Below are 19,364 nucleotides of genomic sequence, written 5' to 3'. Positions count from 1 at the left end.
TACCATATTCTCCTCTTACAGACTTACAACAAATTAAAAGCAACAAAAAGCCTTACAGTCAAGAAATATGCTAAATTTCATTCATTCAGCCAGGCAACTGTGTTTACTGGGAACACCCTGCAGAGCCAGCCTGCTGTGGCCCTGTGTGGGAAGTGCTGACAGGTCTGTGGTCTTAAAGTAGAGAAGAGGATGCAGAAAGAGAAATAGTATTTTCTAAGCAGCACATACACTTGTCAAAACAGCCTGCTGGGATACTTCCTTGGCTTAAGCAACTTTCAAAGGAGGTAGCAAACAAAAAGCTCCTGCTGGTTCCCTAGCATGCTATTTCTGAGCCCCCTTCTCTCCTCCCTGGGCGTTTTCTCTGGTTTTTGAACCATGGTTTTTCTTGGGACCTGTCCCCATAGCTTCTGTCCTTGGTCTTTGTATTCTTTGACTCATGCCTTATCACAATCCCATTGGGCTTCCTGGTTTCTGGTCTCATAATTTGGTCCAATGATCCTGGAGTCTATAGTTTTAAGGCCAATGGACTCTCCTCTGAAGTTTTCCCATGAAACTTCTGGTTTTTGAGTCAACATATGGCTTACCACTTTATATTTCCCTGTAAGAATTGATTGCCTTGAAGGAGAGACTAAGGGTTCACCCTCACTTTAATGAAGAGAATTTAATGGTGATCCAGTGACCTTGGGAAAATAGTAGGAGTGGACACTGGTAGATTAGGATATATGCTATCTCAGGCTATGGTCCCCAGAGATTGTGAGGTTACTGAAATTTTTCTGTTTTCTTAGATTAGGAAACTTATTATTTAAAGGGTACAGGTTAGTACTCCTTATCCCAAACATTTGGGATCACAATGTTACGGATTTTGGATTTTTTTTTCAGATTTTGAAGTGTGTAATACACTGGAGCACCACAGAATGAACTGATTATATACATAGATAGATGATAGGTAGGTAGATAGATGATACATGATAGATAGATAGATGATAGATAAACGACAGATAGATGATTGATAGATGATAGATAGGTGTGTGTGTGTGTGTGTGTGTGTGTGTGTAAATGATGTCTTGGGAATGAAATCCAAGTCTAAACACATTTTAATTCTACTCCGTAGGCACTTTGTATAAAATTACCTTCAGTAAAATGTAAGTTGTCCTTTGATCTCTGAAAATGTACCTGAAAGTGATTTTATATAATATTTAAAATATTTTTTGCATGAAAAAAAGCTCCATGATATATAGTTTTCCATTTGTAGCATCATGTTGGTGCTTAGAAGGTTTGAATTTCTAGTTTTACGTTTTCTCATTAGGGATGCTCAGCTTGCAGTCACTTGCCCAAGACTACAGAATATAAGTGACAGAACCAGAACTGGAACCCAGGATTGGAAGCTAGTCTGATTTTAAAGTGTTTGTTGCTGAGAACCAATAAGAATTCTTTGACTTAACACCCATATCAAGACGTACCAGCTCATCTGCAGGGGCCACTGCCCACGAGCATGGCACCTGTGTGGTGGGGGCAGGGGTCCCAGTACTCCCTCTCCCTCTTCAGTCTGGACAATACATCATCCTTTGGGTTGGCTTTTCTCCCTCTGTCCCTCTGCCAGAGCCATCTACTCCTATTCAAGTTGAACTGGTGAGACACCCTTATGCAAATGTTCCCACAGTGATCACAAAATGCTTGCATTCAAGCTAAAGGTACATCTCTTCAGAAGGCTCTATATTCAGGGCTCTAAATAGCAAGATGAAAGAGACTGATGGGGACACTGCTGGATTAGGTTTGGTGCTTGACCACCCCAGGAGCATCTACTTGCTTTGATGAACCAGCACCCTCAGTCCTGCCTGCACATGAGCATCACCTAGGAAACTTCAAGTACAAGGTCCACATTCAGGACATACGCTAGACTAAATTAATTTGAATGTCTATAGTAAGACCTTAACAGTGACATTTTGCTTAAAGTTCTCTAAGTGATTCTTATGACAGACTAACATTGAATATTCCTTTCCTAAACACAGGACTAGTTATATAAACAGAGCACATTTCCTAAATTTTGGTCTATGTACAGTCCTCTGAGGCTGATAGAAGATGACAAATGTGCTGACTCAGAAGGGGGAAGAGGTTTAAGGATTATGAGTCTGACTCTGATTACCACGTACTCTCGGGCCAAAATCAACTTCCTTGTGCTTTAATTTTCTCATCTAGTAATGAAAGATTAATACTGACTTGCCTCAGAGATGGTAAGAAATAGCTAGTTCTGATGATCATGGAGTATTGCTTAGGCATGATAAAAATTCTATGACAAATAAGAGGATTTGAGTAATTTGCCTCTTAAATGTTGTCAAGAAATCCCCAATAATTACGTGTAAGGAGCTAGAGTGGAACGCAATGAGTTAGGGCAGTATGCACGGGCTCACTGATCAACATAGATGCCCTCTACTCTTCCCTCAAACTAATATCTTTCTGCTACATAACAATTCTGGAACATAAAGCAAAAGAAAACCAAGTAATATATATTTTTTCAATTGAACTTAAACTTTTTTATTACATTTATTTATTTGTATGTAGAGGAGCGCATGCCACAGTGTGTGTGTAGAGGTCAGAGGACAACTTACAGGAAATATTTTCAAGTTTTTTAGGTACATTTCCATGAAGCCAAAGCTTTTTTTGTTGACCAACCATGTCCTGGGGATAGGTGTACCCTGACATGAAGATAACGGGGTTTTTCAATGAAAGAAATAACTGAACAAAGTATACTTCCATTTTACAAGATTTTGAAATAAGAACTTCCTTCCTTTGTATTCCTTACTATCCTGGAGGAGAAAAAAAAATCAATATAAAATGAAGATACAACCTGAAAGGATCAGGTTAACAGGTCGGGAGATGTGATTTAATTTTTGAAATTCTTACAGTAACTGTGTTACTTGAAAGGTGGTTTAACCCCATGAAGCTCCAAAGAACAGTAAAAGAGAAACATTTAAATTACAAGGTATAACTTCAGTCCCAGCCAGTCAGATCATATCTCACAAGTGATGGAGTACATGGCAGTGGATCCTGGCAGAGGCATTAGCAGACAGATGTGAGGTACTCTATCTTGGTCAGGTTAGTCCTACATCCTCTTCCTCCTACAACATCAGGTGGCCAGCATCTAGTTCAGTTCAGTTTGAATAAAAAGCTGCTCGACACTGACTCCCTGCTTATCCACTACAAACTGAGTGCTACCATAGGTGCTCGAAGGAAGACTAAGATAGCACGCTTCCTGACTTTTATGGCCAACTGAGGTGACTAAGATATACAAGTTGGATAGCCTCCATCTTTTGGGAAGCCTTCCACACTTAGGGATTTGTATCTGTTCTGCTGAAAAACAAGAACTTGCTCAGAGTTGAATTTTGGCAGCAGTGATCTGGACAGGCAGTGGATGTCCTTGGGACCAGTGATACATAGCCACAACAGTTTTCAGTGATGCTAGGTGGTCCATCATGTTGAGTGGGAGGTGGGATTGTGACTTCAAAACTTACTCTTTCCTAAAGGCATCACTTGCCCCTGAGGCTTAAAGCAGAAGGGCACAGGGCTTGCTTCTTAATGCTGTGTGCTGAGCAGCTGTGAACTTGTCTGAAGCCCCTGATACTGGATGATCTGTCCATATCTCAGATCTCTGTAGATGAAGAGGACTAGGAAGTGCAGTTGTGCCTCCAGGTTTCCTTGGTATGAATTAAAAAACACTGAGGAAGTTGTAGAAAGAGGAAAATCCTACACTTCCCTTCTATAGATTCTGATAGAAAGTTGTGAATTTAGGTTAGGAACTTGCATCTCTCAACCATGGCTTTGTGATTCTGGCTCCAGCACCCAGGCCTGTAAGTAGATATTGTACCTCTCCTCTAAGGCTCCTGGGAAGATTCCAACCAAGGGCTCTTGGGATCAGCCCAGGCTAGTACTCCTCCCATTGACCCAGCAGCTCATATCTAGCTGAGACTCAGCAATTAGAGGACCTCTGCATCCTTGCCAGTGTCACCCTTAAGCTGTCCTTGCTTCAAACCTTATGGATGCAAGGGCTTCTGGGAATGCATCCCCTGATGCCAGGGACTTTGTCTTGTTAGTATTCCCAGACCTCATTTTCCTGTTAGGCTAGCCTGGTACTTCACTGATGCTTGCCAAGATAGCTTCTGAGTCACACAACTGGGAATAGCCCGTTTTATAGTGTCATGCATCTAACCCACACTGTTGGCTTCCTTCTTCTTTCTTTTTAAAAAAATTTTTAAAAAAATTTACTGAGAATTTCATACATGCATATAAGGTGTTTTGATCAAATCCATGCCCACTCCCTCCACTCCAACACCTCCCATATCCAAGCTGTAACCCTAAAATCTTTTAAGGATTAGATGCAAGCTCCCAAATACTTTTGATAATTTTTGGCCTTTGGAACAGAGTATGTTGCTAACAGGCCCAAGGATATCTTTCTTTCTTTCTTTCTTTCTTTCTTCTTTCTTTCTTTTATGGGGATTTTTGTTTCTTAAAGGAACAAACCCAGTTTGATGCTAAGAAGTTGGGATATGATAGGTGCTCCCTTGGAGGCAGGGTCTCTGCTATAGCAGATGAGAAGTGAGACCTCCAGGAATGGAATAGTCCCCCAGAAAATCCTGTGTATGGACAAATGATAAGATCCTACTGAGGTACCTTTTGAGAATTTCTAAATCCTGGAGTAAATTACTCTCAAAACTGATGGTTGACTGATATTTGTAGTATACAATGAGACTGAAAATGGCTAAGATAGAGAATAAATGACCTGTGACCAACAGAAGAGCCCTGTCCCTACCTAAATAACTTCTAGAAACAGTGTTTCTTGACTTTACTTCAGGAAAAGCAAACTTTTTTCCTCCTTTAATATTTCTTTCACTTTTTTTACCCATTTGACAGATATTTATTGAATATAAACTTCATAGAATAATATATCTCAGAATTAAAAGATTAATTTTAATTAAACAGCCATTGAGTGCCTACATATTCCTCTTTCCTGAATTTCTTTATCATTTTATTTTCTGTGTTTGAGTGTATTGCCTGCAGGTATTTAAATGTACCTGTGTCGTGCAATGCCTGTGGAGGTCAGAAGAGGGTGTCAGATCCCTTGGAACTGGAGTTACTGGCAGTTGTTAATGGCCACGTGGGTGCTGGGAATCAAGTCTGGGTCCTCTGCAAGAGCAGCCAGTGCTCTTTACCGCTGAGCCATCTCTCCAACTCCAAGAGCCTACATATTTCTGACAAATAGTAGGTTTTTTAAAAATGAAGCTATTAGAAAATGTAGACAAATTCCCCAGACCTCTTGGAAGACTTTCAGTATTGATCAGAGGCAGAAGCATCTGAGCAAGTAAACAAAGCAACCACAGGAGAAGCAGAGCTCTACACCTGAGGAGCTCATGCCTTACCAATGCCCAGAAGGCAATAGAAGTCAGGGATAGCACTATAGTTCCATTCTAAGCTATCTGTGATTTCAAACGGTTCAGAATGGTTACTGCTACTTGATATAAATGCAAGTAGATTCTTTTTTTAAAATTATTTTTATTTTTTGTGTATGTGTGTATTGCCTGCATGTATGAAAATGCACCCGTGTCATGCAATGCCTTCGAAGAACAGAAGAGGCCATCGAATTCCCTGGAACTGGAGTTTCAGACACTTGTTAGCTGCCATGTGGGTGCTGGGATTCGAACCTGGGTCTTCTGCAAGAACAGTCAGTGTTCTTAAGCTATGAGCCATCTATCCAGACCTGCAAGTAGATTCTTTAATGCAAGTTTGTGTAGGACGCTGTCATAGACTTTAAGTCATGATTAACAGAACCCTGAAAGAGCCTTACTGAAACCTATAGAATTGAGGCAGCAATATTTCTGTTCAAACAGAACGATTTTACTTAGACTTGTCCTCCCAGATTGGTAATAACTGAATCACTCCTCACACAGGGACACAATGGAGAGAGGTTTTTTTTTTTGGATGAATAATTGATAGCTCTCTATGAACAAGTTCTACCAGTTCCCCAACAACATGCTCCTGTTTACCTTTGAATCATCACCATATTTTCCCTTTTCCATGAAACACTCTTCTTTCAGCAGGGCTTCTCCTGATTAATAAGGATGCCAGGGGATATTTTCAGCATAGAAAGATGTTATACCCGTTTCCAAGGTCAACATCAAGTTTGTTCATTTTTTATTCCTTCATTTAGCTTTTCATCTGTATTATACATGTCACCCCAGTCCCATGGAATGCACTGAAGATGCAAAGGTAAAATAAGGCACCATGTTTACCTCAGGGAGCTTTAGGTTTAATGGAAGACAGAGTAGAGACAGTGGATCTGTGTGATCATTGTTATAACCCAGGGTTTGTATTATACTGACTTATTACAGAACTGAAGAGTAGGAATATGCCCCCAATGAAGTCCTGAAGGATGAGGCAGTGCTTAGTTGGGGCAGATATTAGGAGTCTGATGATAGAATTGACACATGTGATCCATCTTTCTTCAGTTTCCTCTCTTCATATACATGACTCATATTGATAATATGGCCACCAGGGGTTAGGAAGGTTGTCTGTAACCACAAAAGAAGAAGCAGCCTCATAGAAAGTAAGAAATGTGTCATGGCCTCATGCCAGTCATCAACCAACATACTGGGTCAGCCATCCTGGATGTTCATGGAATCTCTCTTAGACTGTGGATGACAGAAGACCTTACCTATCCTCAGTAGCAGCAAACATGTTTAAGAAATAAAAAATCTGGAAGGATGTGGGAAAATCATAAAGGGTCCTATTAGTGGAAAGAAATTTTGAGGATTTTCTGGAAAATATCAAACAGATGTACTTGGACTGAGCCAATAAAAACCATGAAATAAAATAGATTTCAGTGAGAGTTGCTAAAAAGGTGGAAGCTATTCCTTCCAACAGAATCCTGAAGAAGTTGAGTCTAAATTTACAGGGAGAAGGGGCATTCATGATGACTTTTAAACAGGGCTGTGTAGAATGTTGGTTTCCATCTCTTTCTACCCCACACCATACGCTGCACAGAAGGGCAGTATGCCCAAGTAGTTAACCCCTAGAAATAAAACATTTTGGCAGTTTGGACAGTCATAAGCCTGTCTATCTGCTTCTCATGCATGTAAGTTCCATGAGTCTAGTTACCAGCCTGGCCTTTCCTGAAGAGAAACAGAAAACCATTTCTACATCTCTTCCAAGGAAATCCCACAGCTGTCTCTACGAGTTAACTCAGCTCTTTATTTATAAATACAACTAAGGAGTCAAAGTCACCAGTCATTGAAGGAAAGAAAGAACATAAGAGAGAAAAATAATTCACAGAACAGTAGATGCTAAAGGAAAGACAGTTGAAACCAGACAAATATGATCATCTTCTTTTTGTGTGTGCTTGTAGGTCTTTGTTGTTTATTTTTTTAAAATTTATTTGCTTTTATTTTATGTGTATTAGTGTTTTGCCCGCATGTATGCAAGTGTACGATGTGCATGCAAAGCCCATGCAGGCCAGGAGAGAGTATCCCCTGAAACTGAAGTTTCAGATGGTTATTAGCTGCCATGTGGATGCTGAGAATGAAATTCAAGTCCTCCTGCAAGAGCAGCCAGTGCTCTTAACTGATGAGCCACTTCTCTAGGTCCCTTTTTGTTGTTGCTGTTTGAGACAGGGTCTCACTATGTAGGCCTAGATAGCCTAGAACTCCCTACTTAGATCAGGCTGGCCTTGAACTCACAGATATCCTCCGCCTCTGCCTGGGAGTGCTGGGATTAAAGGTGTGAGTTCAATCATCTTCTTTTGGAAAAAGTGCTATTTTCAGGGGAATTTGATAAACACAAGAATGATTTTAAAAACAGACTTGATAGGAAGGCTGAATAGTTGTAATGAAATGACACAAAAAGGAATCTGTGATCCAAGAGACAAAATTGGGGAAAGCCTTTGAGTGAATATAAAAAGGAGGAAAGAGCAACAATGAAAAGAAGCTACATAACTAGATACTTTCTAATGAAACTGGTCATCTACTGTACAATGGACAAACCCTAATAGCGTGCAGAGGCAGGGAGAAGAGCGCTCTGAAAGAATCAGAATCAAAATGATGACCAGCTTCACTTTTGCTTTTTGGGTTGCTGGGAGGACGAGGGAAGCGAAACCTACAAATTCATGATTGAAAGGCGTTGAGTCCATTTTCAATTTTGAAGGGAAATTGAGGATTTACAGGGATATCGTTCCTTTGCCATTTTGAAAAAAAATTATAAATATGCCATGGTAAGGTTGAGAATGAGACCGAGAGGGGTGGACCTGGAGACAATGGAAGTAATTCATTTGTCATGGGAAAAACATTCCAGGGGCATAGCCAAATCACATACAATGCAGAGGCCTGGTGAAGAGCATCTTTAACAAAGAACAAGATTTGAGTCAGCAGTTCAGATGATCAGTTTAATTCTGCAGTCTTTTCTTCTGTTAAATTAAAATTAAATATTGTAGCTTTTAACTTCAAAATAGTAGTGATTGTCTGAACTATCAACAGGGATATTTCTTCTTTATATTCTTCTATATTTTTCAAGTATTCTACCATAAACACATACTGAGTCTATGCTTTTTATCTTAACCTTCAGTTTGTCATGACCAAATAATTAAGAATCAAAAAGGAAACTGTGAGGGGGTGGGGGTGGGGTAGATGGCTTAGTGCTTAAGAACACTGGCTGCTCTTATAGAGGACCTGAGTTCAGTTCCTAGCACCCACATGGTGGCTAAAAACCACCCTTAACTCCAGTTCCAGAGAATCTAATGCCCTCTTCTGGCTCTGTGGGCATTACATCACACATAATTTAAAAAAAAAAAAAATTTTTTTTTTTTAAAAGGAAACTTGGGGCTGGAGAGATGGCTCAGTGATTAAGAACACTGGTTGGTCTTGCAGAAGACCCGGGTTCAAATCCCAGCACCCACATGGCAGCTAACAACTGTCCATAACTCCAGTCCCAGGGGAACTGACAGCCTCTTCTGACGTCCGCGGGCATTGCATGACACGGGTGCACTTACCTATATGCAGGCAGTACATGCATACACATAAAATAAAAATAATAAATAAAATATTTTATGTGTGTAAGCATATTGCTTGCTTGCCTGCAGAGGCCAGAAGAGGACATCAAATCCCCTGGAACTGGAGTTATGGACAGTTGTTAGCTGCCATCTGGGTGCTGGGAATTGAACCCAGTTCCTCTACAAAAGCAACCTATGCTCCTAACTGCTGAACCATCTCCCCAGCACTATTTCAGGACTTTTAATGGGTATTTTATTAATTGCAGAGCACACACAAAAGAAAAAAGAATGGTAGCTTTACTTTAAACTCTCTTCAAAATGTTCCTGTTTAAAAACAGAAAAATGGTAGTCCAGAAACTATTGGGGAAGGAAAAGGATGAATTAGTTTAATAAATGGATGTGGAGCTTCAAGTTGGGAAGATGGGAAAGTCCTGGAGATGGAGAGTTTGGTAATGGTTCTGGTACAAGATACATGTACTTAATGCCACTAAACCAATTATTAAAATGGAAAAACTGGTATGTATATTTTACCATGGTGAAAAAGGTCCCAATTTTTTTAATTCAGGCATAGTATAACACAAGGCCTATGCTTTTTGCAATGTCACAAAATCAGCCTCTTTTAATCAACCAGTAACATAGCATGTTTGTGCTTTTTGTGACTCTAACAAAGTAATCCTCCTGCCAGGATGGGGATGGAGTAACAGTTCCTTCATTGGTCACCATTCATTTGTAGGCCACTCAGAAGATCAGGAAATGTCCTTTTTTGAATAGTGATCGACTGGCCTTTTAAAGCTGGAAGTTGACCAGCGTTTTGAGGATGAGCACAGCAGATTTTTAATGACAGTTTCTCTTACAAAGGAGAATTTGGGCTAGAGCTTGCATCTTTCTTAAGTGGTTTCCATTCTCTGAAATATTTGAATATATCAGAAAAAGTACTTTGATGAAAGCTAAAATTTCCATTTAGATTTTTGATCAAGCTCTCTATAAAGAGAATGCCCTTGAGGGCGAATGCTTTGTTATAGTCACTGTTGGCAGCTGGGCTTGTAAGAGGGCTCTGGGCTCACCAAGGTTCCCAGGTTACTCCTTCCTGGGCATGGGGGGTGGGATTTGTCTTCTATTATGCTTTATATACATGTTATATGCACTTTTTTTGCATGTATGAGTTACACTATCTTTTTTCAGGAATGATGTGTTCTGGCTCAGGACACTCTGATAACTGCCTAATATAAATATGGATGGTTAATATTTGAAGACTTCAGATGTTTCGTGAAGAATATAAAAGCTTACTATTAAAACTTCACTGAATAGTTTAGTTCTTCATTGGTGACTTGATTAAAGATTTCATTCTGAATATTAATTATAATTATACAGTCATTGTAGTTTTATACATAATGCAATGAAAGTTTATTCACTTGGTTTTGGGTTTTACATGATGATGACTTTACTAATAATTTACGTTTAAAATTATGTTGCACAGGTTTCCCTGTGAATATCACCTAGTTAAATTTGAAAGGACCATTTACAACTCTCATAGTCTTGAGGTCAAAAGAAAATCTACTGTTTCTTGGTTTCAAAAGTTAGAAACATTGGTGGTTAACAACCATCTACAGCTCCAGTTCCAGGGGATCTGACATCCTCTTCTGGGTCTGCAGGCATTGCACTCACAGGTACACTTACATGCATGCAGGCAAAACACTCATATACATAAAATAAAAATAAATACATAACCATTTTAAAGTTAGAAATGTCCTATGGAGAAAAAAAGAAGCATTAGCTTAGCATATATTCAGGCTTTTAACGTAACTTGGCTAAAGCAAAAGGAAGGAGGTGGCTACAATTCTACATATTACTTATTATTTTTAATTATTTCAATTAATTATGTTAATATTAGTAATAGTATATCCAAGCATTGTCACTTTGTTTAACACATGAACCACTTTGGTGCATCTGACCCTCCACTGGCTTCCTTATTGCAATATCAGATCAAATCCAGCTTAAACGGACACATTCTAGATCTACTGTGGACTTCCCATATGGATTACATATTTTTTCCTTTCCTAACCAGTTCCAGATGGGTGAGTACCCTTTTCTGTCATAAGATGTTCTGATAATGTTACTCATGGATTACCACTTGACTTCCATTGGCCATGCCAGACATTTTCCATCCTTTAAGATCCAAAGCTCACTTCCTCTGCAAAGTCATCTCAATACTTAGAGTCTCAATGAGTAAGTTCTAGGTGGCCAGCATGACGCCATACTCTAGAAGACTTTTAACCAGAATGGATGGTAGAATTCTGTCCTTGGCTGTATATGGAACTCATACCAAGAGTGTAAGCTTTGTAAAGACTGCCTGGTCTTAGCATCATCCCACTTAGTGGAACAGCTTTTGTATCTTTACTAAAGAAAGTCCCCTGACAGGATGCTGTCAGAGAGGGTAACAGCCTCTTGGGCAAGGTGGGACACACCTTGATTGCTTAAAGATCTGGGTAAGGGGACCACATTAGCCCAGTGTCTCTGGTAGACAATGAGGGGCAACTGGAGGATGTTTACCAATCCCTGGACAGAGAAGGAATATTTTCATAGGTGTCCAACTGTATGGCATTGACAGACATTGAATAAATAAAGGAATGGGTACCTAAAGGAAAATACAAAGATCATCAAGGAGGGATGAAGTTTAAGCAAACAAAAAGAGATCTGGGTATATTGATCTCTCTGCAGTAGAAGAAGGAGTGATGCCTCTGAGTGAGGACAAAGGACAACATAGCTGAGGATTCCAAATGCTGGGTTTGACCGGCATAAAAAGCCACAAATCAGCAGGACATTTGCCATGTTGACAGTTTTATTAAGAGGAAAAAGACTCCTGAGTGAACCAAATCTTTCCTGGCCAAGGGAAGTCCCTAGTTTTATCATTAGAACAGAAAATAGTCCCTGAAGCATTGGGAATGGGCAAAGTCAAGGAGACAACAGGTCTAACAATAGGCCAGCAGGCAGCAGATTAGATACAATAGATATGTTTGAGGAGAGAAAGGGGAGGAAGAAAGCACAAACACTAAGATCTACACAGACCTCTTGCAGGGAGAGACAGAGGGGGACCATGAGTAAGATTTCACTAGGGTATACAGTTTAGCATCTATGAAACTCAGCAACATTGATATATAGGGTACTGTTCCAAATTTACAAGCAGGATGTGTTCTTAAATCTCATTCATAATCTGTGTGTGTGTGTGTGTGTATGTGTGTGTTGCATGCGTATGTCCATGTGTGCATATGGTGCACTTGCCTGAACAGTCACACATGGAGGCTAGAGATTGATGTCCAGAGTCTTCTTCAACTGCTTTTCCACTTTCCATTTTTGAGAGGGGGTCTCTTACTAGGACCTAGGAATCGCCATTTCAATTAGACTGGTTGGCTAGCAAGCTCCCAAGATTGGTCTGTTTCTCACTTCCCTACACCATCCAATGCTAGAGTTACAGACATACACCATTGCTCCTGGCTTTTTAAGTGTGTACTAAGAATCTGAACTCAGGTCCTCATGCATGCCTGGGAAGCAGCTCACCAACTAAGCTACTGCACTCTCCCTCATTCATAATTTGATTAGTAACTGAAACATATATTTCCTCAGAAATCGTTTTAGGTTAGGTGCTAGATAAGAGGGCAAAAGCCTTTTTAATCTTTATGTATCTGAAGTTTAGGCTTCCACATAGGTAATACACCAAATCTAATTACCTCTTGTGTTCTAGTTACTCCAACGACTCAACAAATTAACCCCAAATTCAGGCTTAAGACAATCACCCTGGGAAAGGGCTCAGGAAAGAACAACTCATCTGAGATCAGTCTGGTATCAGGAAGCGTAAGAAAGACCCCACAGCTAGAGTCTGGAATCATCTGCAAGATCCCCCTTTCACATGTTTGGCAGTTGATGCTGGATGTTGGCTGGAGTCATAGCTGGAGCTATTGGCTGAAACAGATACATATGGCCTCTCCATATGGTCTGGGGTTCTTCACACATGGTGGCTGGGTTCCAGGGGTGAATATCATGCATGTGATAAACAAGGGAGGCTGACAGAAAAGGAAACTGTATCTTTTTATGATCTAGCCTTGAGCATCATTTAACTCTGTCAGTGGGACTAATCATAAGCCCATTGAGGTTTGAAGGGTAGGGCAACAGACTCTATCTCTTGATGGGGGCTGGCAGTATTCCACAAGAGCCTGTGGAAGTGGATAAAATTTTATGACCTTTTTTGGAGATTATAATCTGCCACAACTTATAGCATCATTTCTAGGGAAAATGTATCCTCTTCCAGTTTGAAAACCAATGTTACATAGTGAATGAGGAACCAGGTCTCTTTTTGACTACAGCAACCAGCCTGGCTGTCAGAGAGGGAATTCTGGTTGTTGATATGTGTAGGTTTCTGCTTCCAATAGAGTTAGACTAGAAATTCCATGATGGTGGGGACCTTCCTTATCTTGTTCCCCACAGTATCCCTGGTGTCAATATAACATCTGTATCAAAGACTGAATGCTTAAGTAAAATCTTAAACAAATCATCAGTGACCACAAAATTAAGTCACAAGGGTGACTTGATTTCAGTGGTAGATACCACTCAAGGGCTACCATAGTAGGGAGGGACTCAAAATGCCTAGAATAATATAATGGATGCAGTACCCAGGTAATAGATATTTGATGATTGACTGAAGCATGGTAAGACATGAGAAGGTGTAGGATGTCATCACTGCGGTAGGATGTTGTTTTTTATTTTATCTCCAAGGATGCTGTAAATATAATCATTACACAAAACTGATTGTGGAGCTGGGTGTGGTAGACATACCTTTAATCCCAGCACCCAGGAATCAGACACAGGTGAATTTCTATGAGTTCAGGGCCAGTCTGATCTATATAGGAAATTCCAGGCCAGCCATGGCTACATAGTTAGAGCCTGTGTCAACAAAACAAAACAAAACAAAAAACCTGACTGAGGTATGTATACATCATATGAAAATTTGTGGGAGTCCCATTACTACATAGGCAAGAGTGAAACATTCTTTTTGACACTGAACTTAAGTAGATGAGTTTAAATTAATGGAAAGAAAGAACATCCAGAATCATCATTGTGGTGGTTCAAATGAGAATGTCCCCCATAGACTCCAAACATTTGAACATTTTGTCCCCAGTTGGTGTTGCTGCTTTGAGAAGCTTTAAGAACCGTGGTCTTGTTGTACGAAGCATATCACTGGGAGTGGGCTTAGAGAGTTCTTAAGCTTTGCTGGACTTCCAGTAGTATGCTGCTTCCTGTGCCTGCTTGAAGATGTGAGTGCTTAGCTTCTGCTCCTGCTCTTAGTCTCCTCACCATGCCTCCCTACCATGACGGACGTTAAGCCCTCTGGAATTTGGAACCATAAGTTCAAATAAACTCTTCTTCCTGTAAGGTCCCTTGGTCATGGTGTTTTATCATAACAACAGAAAAGTAACTAATACAATCATTTAAACAATTTTACAATCCTTGCTGTAATTAATATTGTCAACTTGACAGGTTCTAGAATCACCTAGGAGGCTAATCTCTGAACATGTCTGTGAGGGAGCTTCTAGATTGAGTAAATTGAGGTGGGACAACCCACTCTAACTATGAGTGGCACCATTCTATGGGGAGGGGTCCTGGAATGAATAAAAGGGGGAAAGTGAGATGAGCAGCAGTATTCATCTCCCTCTGCTTCTGATTGAGGAGGTAGTGTGGCCAACTGCCTACTGTCCTGATGCTGTGCTTTCCCTACCAGGATGGACTGTATGTCCTTGAACTGTAAGCCAAAATAAACCCTTCCTTCCTGAAGTTGCCTTTGTCAGATATTTTTGTCACAGCAATGATTTGGTTTTGGTTTTTCAGGATTTGCTGGGACAGAACTCAGAAACTGTGAAAAATTCTCCTATTAAGACAGGCAGCAACTGAAATAGCTTTCAGACTAGAGATTTCTTCCCTACAAATCAAATATAATTGTAAAAACCTAAATTTAAGCACAGAGATAAAAAGAACAGCCTGTTTTGGTTTGGAGACTACAGCACCAGTAAATTTAAATATTCATCATATAATTTTTATTTCAAAGTCTTAATGAGCACTAACTTTTATAGCATCCTTTCTGGAAACAATAAAAAATGCTAAATTTTTGAATGCTATTTCTGGTTGGATTTCTATCACAAGGCACCATTTAAGTAAAAGTTGATTTCACAAAAAATAATGACGCATTCCTTTCTGAACTGAAAATTCTAAACACCTACCATCAAGAAGCAAAGTACAGCTGGAGCCAGATATGTTAGACTTTTCCAAGTTTCTCTACAGGTTGCCACAGAGACTCAAAGCCTCCAGCGCAGGTGTTTTTTTCTAATCCAAAGAGCAAGAAATATTCGAGAACATCCTCTTTCGTAATCCCTCTGAGAACACATGAAGAAAAATTGCTAAGCTTCCATTTCAAATGTGAGGGATTTGGATTTAGTTTAAACAACAGCTTGTGCAAAACATCGTAGCTCCATGCTTTTACTCTGGGGTGGTAGGTGCTGATGTAAGAGAGGGATAGCTTTGGGCCTTCTAAATGCAAGGCTGTGACAGCTGCCAACTGACTGTGAAGCTCTCCATTTGGGTAGAGGAAAGTCAACAATATATTCTGCTCATTCAAAGTGACTTGGGGGAGTGAGGGCATTTCTTTTTGAAATGCCACACTAAACAATAACATTAATACCACCTGCTGTTGATCTTAAATATGCTATAAATCCAAATCAGATTTCTTGGGAAAGGTCTCCTTTTTCCACTTCACACTGACTATATACCTTCCCAGAGACCTTGGGCAGGTAAATCTTGGGCATTTTGAAGTAGCATCCCAATTTGTTGATTTGAACATATGTATGCTTTGCATTATGCTATAGTCTTGTAAGCGCTTTGGTGTTTGCTTAAAGGCTGTGAGCACATCAAGTACCTTCTTAGAATAGACTCCCATGTATCACCTTGCATTCTTCATCTAAGCACTACTTATCTTTCCTGAGTGGATAAAGGCCCCTTTGTAATAGCTACAGCTTTCTATGGCTCATGGTTTGAACTTGCATAACTTGCATTAATACTCTATGTTTCCCTCTTAACCCCTATCTAACCAGGTAAATGTTTCTCAGGGCAGGTAACATAAGACTACTTATGTATGTCAAGGAGGAAAATAAAGGAAAGATACAGATGAGCAGCTGTACAAAGATGCCATTCCCCCCTTTCCCAGGGTTCAGAAAATACTTGTGAAATCCACACATTCAGAGAATAAAATCAGATGTGGAACCAAGATGACGTTGTGGATTTTGTCCAGTGAGAGTCTGAATTCTTTTGACAACATAAACTCATATACTATTTAACTCTAGGGCAGATAGAATTCAAGAGAATCCTGTGAACTTAAGTAATAAAAACATTGCATTTTTTATTTTCACAAACTGAAGCTAAAATTTAGTATTTCCTTCCACTAAAATGTAGGTCACAAACCATGGTACCTACAATATTGTTGCCAAGAGAAATCACAGTTTCATATCATATTACAGTTGTGACACCAACTCAATCTCAAAATACCATTTATATATCACCACCTTAATATTATACTAGTTATTACACCTGCTGATACTTTGTATGATTTAGTAATATATCATTAACAAAGCTTATATCATATCCTAATTTTTAAAATGTGCTTAATATATCTAAATATAAATGGTTTACTTTGTAACTGCATGATTTCTTTTATGCATTCAAAACGTCATTCTCAAAAGAGTCTACAGGCTTCACCAGACTGTCAAAAAGGCTCATGGCATCAAAAGGGTTAAAATTCCCTGAAACTGTACACAAAGCATTTAATAATGCAACAGCCAGGTTTCTAGAGTAAATCATTCCATGCCAGCATCTTTGGAAACTGAAATGAACTTGACCTTGAAAGCAACACAATCTGACTGTTGTAGGTAGATGATTCTCCTGAGTCAATTTTTCTTATTTTGCCATGAGAAAAGACCTGTAGATTTGAGGGCATCTCTTCTTATAATGTAGGTTGTTTTCTCTAAACCTCATCACTGACATTTTGCCATCAACACTGAATTGCTTTCCTGTTTTATACTGTTGAAATCCAGTCTACTATATAAGGTGCTGAACACAATCATGTTGTGAATTTAATTTAAAACACAGGGAGGGCACCAAGAAAACCTATCATGACAGAATAGCTGGAGCCAAAAAATAAAAAATAAAAAAAAGTAAGCACAAAGTATAGATAAGCAGAGATAGTACTTTTAAATGATGGTGCTTATAGGCCTTCTTCATGCTTAAATGAAATGTTACACACCAGTTAACATATTTCTAGAGTGTTAATTGATCTCATGGGTTCTTATAACCATGAGATCAGTTAAATGATGGGGTGATGTCTCAGTAGATACGTGGTAAATATAAGCACCTCAGACTTGGGAAAATCCCCCATGGCCGCTCTGATCAAAAATAGCATACCAAGGGTTAGAAGGTCTACTCATTGAGAGCTAGTGAGAAAATAATTGCTAAAACCACAGCTACTCTCTTAACACTGCAGCTAAGAGCTATTCAGCATCCTAACTATGAGAGCAAAATACCTAATTGTTAGAATTCTGAACCTGGTAACAAATAAAAGTAGTATATTCTTTCACTGAACTAAGCTATAACTCACATATCGTCAATATACAGCCCTCATTACAAAGTTAAACCAGTTTTTATCTACTCCTTAAAACACTGGTGTTATTCCATATGGCAGTCTAAAACATGCCTGTTTCTGTTAAATCTGTAAGACTTAGAAACCTGTTTATAAATCCAGGCTTTCATTAACTTTGGTACCAGAGATTTTCTTCAAATTGCAAGCTAAAAAACAAGCTGGCTGAACCACAGAAACACAAATAAAACAATTTGTAGTATATTGTGTTGGAGAAATAAAGAGATAAAAATCCCTACTAATTAGATTTACAGAATTACTCATTCAAGACCTGGAACAAATGTTCAGTGACTATTTTTATCTGTGCTTGAGTTAAAGTATCAACATATATATTTAGTTTCAGGCTATTGTTTTCTTTTCTAGATAATTATTTCAATTTCAAAAAAGGTTAAAAAAAAAACCCAGCTTACAGGACTCCTTACTAAAAGGCCATCTGATACCCTTCTCCTTATAACTGGATTTTCAGAGTAGGACACAGAAAATAGATACTTTGCACTAACAGTCAAAACACAACTGCATACACACATGTGAACCAACTTCCAACTTCCTTGGTATATTTCAGATTATTTTTCTCTAAACAGGAAGCTGTTGACAGTTTCCCCTTCAATTTACTTATCATCAAAGGACCTTTTTACAATGTTAAGTGCAACTTTCAAAGTATAGAGTTATTTTCTCTCTGATCCTATTGCTGCTAATTACACATGCTACAAACAAGATAGAAACCAAATTCCAAACTATTGTGAACTGATTCCGAATCAGAGAGCAATTGCAACAGAGAAAAGTTCGCTGCACCCTGCAAGGCGGTGCTAGAGTGTTTAGACCCCGAACAATGCTGAAGGAAGATTCCTGGAATTCAAGGGAGCATATTTGGCTCCAAAATGCAACTCTCAAAATACTGTTATGTTAGCAAGCGTTGAAAAAGAAAGGCGATTATATTTTAACCTATTTCATAGAACATTAATCCAAATTTAACCAAATTCCAGAGACTCTCCATGAAATTCATGACTGGAAGCTGCTTCACATTCTTGGCCGGGTACATCAGTAATTGCTCCTGAAGACAAACTTGTAGGAGATTGGGGTGGGGGGGAACCAGTAAAAGCTGGGAAAACACCTAACTATTGTATAGAAAGCAAACTAATTACCTCACGCAGAAGTGCGGGGGTTTAACAGCCCATGCTCGGCAGCCCCTGGGAAGCAACAGCCGTAACGGCAGCAGCAGCAGCAGCAGCGTCCAGCATCCACTGGATTCTCACAAGCCTTTGACTGTGCGGACTCAGCCACAGACTCTGCCTCTGGCTGACGTCAAAGTCCCTGTCACATGGCCAGATGAAAGCCAAGAGAGCATTGGTTGTCGTAGCAACCACAGACCGGCTCTGAAATTATTTCAATAGGTCATCTGTCTCTGTGGTGTGTGTGTGTGTGTGTGTGTGTGTGTGTGTGTGTGTGTGTGTGTTGTATGCGTGTGTGTTCACACACAGTGCACAAGCATCACGAAAAGCTCCTGATAGGCTCTCCCCCGAAGTTGTGACTCAGAAGTGCCTACAACTTTCCTCTTTAAAGCTTGTGTGATTTTCTTTAGTTGCTACCCATGATCTTGCTATCAAGAGC

At 39.5% G+C, this 19,364-nt stretch overlaps 1 protein-coding gene across 5 annotated transcripts in view; it reads right to left on the bottom strand.

Moving 5' to 3' along the window:
* Ncald (neurocalcin delta) overlaps positions 1-19,364 on the bottom strand; it is a 451,793-nt gene that overhangs the window by 75,221 nt on the left and 357,208 nt on the right. The window contains exon 1 of one of the 5 annotated variants that reach the window (XM_008855098.3): positions 18,899-19,040. The exons of the other annotated variants lie outside the window; for them this stretch is intronic. The gene's annotated coding sequence lies outside the window, so the exon portion shown is untranslated. Of the gene's footprint in view, positions 1-18,898; positions 19,041-19,364 lie in introns of those variants that run through there. 5 annotated transcript variants of the gene reach the window in all.

This window comes from Nannospalax galili, unplaced genomic scaffold (genome assembly GCF_000622305.1).
Source record: "Nannospalax galili isolate Female #2095 unplaced genomic scaffold, S.galili_v1.0 scaffold687, whole genome shotgun sequence".
NCBI classification, from domain to species: Eukaryota; Metazoa; Chordata; class Mammalia; order Rodentia; family Spalacidae; genus Nannospalax; species Nannospalax galili.
This window is presented reverse-complemented; position numbering and strand designations above follow the sequence as displayed.